A 4715-nucleotide genomic window follows, 5' to 3' on the forward strand; every position below is an offset into this window, starting at 1 on the left:
CATTCCCCTTGATCATGCCCTACCAGGTCTCCCACCCCCACCTCACCACCAATTTGGATCACTTGTTGTTCCCTTGTCCCTGGGTTTGTTAACACCTCTTCCCTTCCCTCCCCCTCCCACATGTCCCCCCGGAACTTTCGGTCCGTTGTTTTCTCCTCCAGATTGTTCATCCAGCCTATCTGGATAGGATAGCCATGGCATTTTTAATTGTCTTATATGCATGTGAAAGTTGGATGATGAATAAAGAAGAATTGATGCATTTGAACCGTGGTGCCGGGGAAGAATATCAAAAGTACCATGGACTGCTGAAAGGACAAACCAACTGATCTATCTTGGAAGAAAGTACAGGCAGAACGCTCCTTAGAGGCAAGAATAGTGAGACTTCATCTTATATATTTTGGACATGTTGTCAGGAGAGACCAGTCCCTGGAGAAGGACATCATGTTTGGTAAAGTAGCGGGACAACGAAAAAGAGGAAGGTTCTCAGGAGACGGATTGACACAGTGGCTGCAACAATGAGCTCCACCAATAGGAACCATTGTGAGGATGGTGCAGGTCCAGGCAGTGTTATGTTCTGTTGTGCGTAAGGTCCCTATGGGTCAGAACTGACTTGATGGCACCTAACAACCACAACAAGAAAAACAAAGTTAAGACTTCTAGGTAGAGGAGAGGCGTTATGGAATCAACATTTTACTGCCTTTCAACACTACTCCCCAGACGAAGCTAGCTAAATATAGAGAATGGTCAAGGGGTGAGGAACATTAAGAGGTGTGAGAGGTAAATGTCTGTTGAAAGCTCACTGACAGCAAGAATTGTATGTACTTTCAATTGATGGAGTGCTGGTTTTGTGCCCGTTTTTATACCACATCATCCTTACAATAATCCGGAAGTAGATAGTGTGGCCCCACGGTCACATCAGAACACATAGCTCCAGAGTGCTTAACTGTCTCACTCAAGGTCACAGAGTCAGTAAGGAGGGCAGCTAAGATTTGAACACAGCTGGCCAAGTCTTAAGGAATCATAGTGGACATTCCCCACCCTGTGGTCACATGTCCATTGAAAATGAGGATCCATGATTCATATTCTATTTCCAAGCTTCATGGCCATTAGCTTAAAGTGTTTACAAAAATCTTGTGCTAAATGAACATGAGGCAAAAGAAATCAAGTGGGTTCTTTTGACATAAACATCGCAGAAGCATAAAAAAAACCCCATCCAAAAATTAAAAAATTATTGTAGCAAATGCAGCACAACACATTGTTAGCCATTCCAGCATGTTTCCTGCATATAATCCAGAGACAATGGTAATTATTATACTCACCATGTTGTCCAACTATTATCTGGGTGAATTTTCCATTACCTTTAGCAGAACTTCAGCATCCCCTAAGCAATGCATCTCTCCCTTTCCCCTATCACCCACATGCCTATTCTAGATGGTTCATATAAGTGGAATCACACTTGTTCCCAAAAGGAACTTTTACAGTTAGAGTAAGTTTTTGGAAGTTCATTTTTGGAATAGAGAACATTAGCTGAGTGCCTCTTTCTATTAGCATACGCCTGGACAAATAATATCTGTATGACAGACAGAATATCTCAGAGCAACCAGGGGGTCCAACTGAAGTGTGGATTTTTTTCTTGACACAGGTCTGTGGGAGAGTTTCTTAACCCATGACCGTAAACCCTCCAAGTTCTGTCCTTCGATCTTGACATATGCTCAGCTATTTCAGTTACTGGCATTCAACCCCACAGTTTGGCAGAAGCAACCCCTTGGGCCACATCCATAGGACAGCATGGTCTGTCTGCTTTGCCCAGGGACTTACTGCTTCCACAGACCCAAAGAAAGGACCTGCTTCATTCTGAGTTCTAAATGCTTCGAGCAAAGACAAACATTGGTGGGGAAAAGAAAGTTGGGAAATATTTCAGCTGTTGAAAAGATTCATTTTCATAAATACTTCCTTGAAACTGTTACTTTCAGAACATGCCCAGTTCCTGTCCAAAAAGTTAGTAAAAAAAGAAACAAACAACCAAAACTGTGTCTTCCAAATGTATTGCATTATTCAGCTTCACCAAAACAAACAAACAAACAAACAAACAAACAAATAAATAACAATAACAAAGTAAAAACTTTCTCAAGGCTGACTCCTTCATTAAAATGATCATTCCAAGCAAGTGTCTTTGGTAGTTTTTAAGGGTAGATTTTTATAAATATTATGTGCAATGCTTAATATGCAATATAAATATTATGTGCAATGCTTAATGTGCAATATAAATATTATGTGCAAATGTCCAAAACATTTCCTTTCCCTAATATACATCAGTAAATCCCTGGGTAGCACAAACCATTGAGTGCTCAACTACTAGCTGAAAAGCTGGCAGTTCAAACCCTCCCAGAGGTAACTCAGAAGAAAGGCCTGGCAATCCAAACGGTCAGCGCCTTGAAACACGCCCCCCCCCCACCCACCAGAGCACAGTTCTACTCTGCCCACAAAGGTTGCTATGAGCCGATTTGACTCAATGGTAACCGAACCGACAGCGACAATATGCACCAACATTAATGTTAAAGCTGTCCCAAAACATGCTTACTGAACAATGAAGTATGTGCTGGACCATGTAGGAATGTGGTAGGTAGGTTTATTGTGCCAACCTGGCCAGTGAACACATGTGAGATTAATTGAAGGGCAGAGAGATAAATGGCTCGGTGACCCTCGCCTTTCTTGTCTCTTGCTCTTTGATGACCGGACCAGTCTGTAGCTGCCTTAGCTGGTTCTCTGCCTCAATTTGCAAGCTACACTACCTGTGGGACACCTAACTGTGGATTGTGTCACTGTAGTTTGAGGTTCCTTCAAGACCTGCTTCGCCATGCTACTTCGGTATACATTGTTTGAACTGGGAACTATCAGACCTTGTCATTTGGCTGACTATTGGGGACCTGCCTTGCTGTTTGCTGTCTGTGGCCAGAGAGCCTGAATTGGTCTACAGAGGACTCAGCTGTCTGCTTCCTTGACTTGCTTCCGGTGGCCCTCAAGACTTGAAGGACTGCCAGTGTATTGGCTGTCTCATGGAAGTGAGTTACACTGAGACATTTGTACTGCTCTGTAGACTAATTAGCTATTTATTTCTTATGTTGTATATATCTATCTATATAAATATATCTGAAATCATAAGTGTCCTGGTTTTGTTTCTCTAGGGAACCCTGTCTAACATAAGGAACTACTGGTTTTTACCCAAACCTCCCATTATCTTTATCATTACTACATTATCATGTTTTTATTTTTTACTGTTAAATAAAAGGACCAACTCCCAAAGGGTTAAGGATCCCAAATCCAAATGCTAATGTTCATCTAAATTTAGACGCTTCCTTTCCTCATACGTCTCCTAAGGAGTAAACATCATGGAGCCTAGTGTGCAAAAGGGCAGAAACTCTGATGGTGTGAAAAGACAAAACCAGCAAAGAAACAATCTAAGCTGATGATCTGAGAGTTCTTAAGTTTTCTTGGTTTGGGCTCACAGCGAGGAAAATAACTCTTTTATTTCATTATTATTAAGCGTCCTTGCCGACCAACAAGAAAGTATGGCCAAATGTTCTAGAATAGAAATAAGAAGTCCAGATATCGTCTGTTATATAATATTAGCTTAAGCTCTTTATCTGTTTGGGGCTTAAACGAAAAGACAGATCATTTCACTGTTTGCTCACCGCACCGAGAAATGTTTCCTTTTAAAGGCAAACACCTCTATAAAGAACAGTCTATATGCCTGGACGCCTGCAAAAAAGGTGTTTTGTGGTTAAAAACCAAACCAAACCCGTAAGTGTACATTATGAAGTGCAAAGACTGTAAGAGGGAGGTGACCTCAACAGTGGCTCCTAAAACTGTCACAGACCTGCCTGCCATGCAGCAGAAACACCGACGTTTCTCAGTTTTTAAGATAACATGCGTTTCTAGAAAGAAGGGTGGATAAATTACTTACATCCTGGGTTCCAGCTCGGGGCTCATCTCTCTCCGCTACGCAGACCTTTGCCTGGCCACCGATCCCTCACCCTGGCCCGACAGCGAGTTTAATCTGCAGGCAGGGTGGAATGCGTGGCCTTGCACTTGCTGTTCCTTTCTGTTTCCAGAGGGCCAGCAGCGCAGGCTGTTTCCCTGGCAACCAGGAGGAAGCGGGCTGGCCTACAAGCTCCATTAGCCACCCAGCAGGAGAGAACCTGCCTGGGCGGCTCCTGGGCGGCTCCTGGGCGGCTCGGTGTTTGGGGACGTTTCCAGCAGTACCTGGGGAGGCTGGCCCTGAAGGACTGGCTGGCCCTGATGGAAGTTACCCAGGAATTGAATGAGACCCCTTCGTCTTGCCACTTTTGCCACTTGTGCCACTCTTTTAGTCTGGTGAATGATTAAAAAGGAAACATGCAAAACCCAGCCAGTTCTGTTTCATGGGGGGCCCATGCGTTACAGAGTAGAACTGAGTTCCAGAAGGTTCCCTGGGCTGTAAGCCCGATAGATGGAGATTTCACCAGGACTCTCTTGGTGCCAAGGGCTGGGTTCAAACACCAGGAGAGTGGAACAGTTGAGTGGCCCAGCTGGTGACCCGAGGAACCTACGGTACATGTCTACACTACTAGAAAAATGATCCTTATTGTTCCAAAGAGGCCATGAATTCATTTTTCTTCTTTTGGGTTCATTAAAATAAAAAGATGTTAAAAGCCACAAAAACAATCAACTATGTA

General features: G+C 43.5%; 1 protein-coding gene across 1 annotated transcript in view; it reads right to left on the reverse strand.

Moving 5' to 3' along the window:
* The window catches only part of CUNH21orf62 (chromosome unknown C21orf62 homolog), a 24310-nt gene extending 20260 nt beyond the window's left edge, over nucleotides 1-4050 (reverse strand). Inside the window, exon 1 of the mRNA XM_004711297.3 lies at nucleotides 3965-4050. The gene's annotated coding sequence lies outside the window, so the exon portion shown is untranslated. The remainder of the gene's footprint in view (nucleotides 1-3964) is intronic.
* Nucleotides 4051-4715: the final 665 nt, after the last annotated feature.

Source organism: Echinops telfairi, unplaced genomic scaffold, assembly GCF_000313985.2.
Source record: "Echinops telfairi isolate 266 unplaced genomic scaffold, ASM31398v2 ScPeMD7_7469;HRSCAF=8507_0, whole genome shotgun sequence".
NCBI lineage: Eukaryota > Metazoa > Chordata > Mammalia > Afrosoricida > Tenrecidae > Echinops > Echinops telfairi.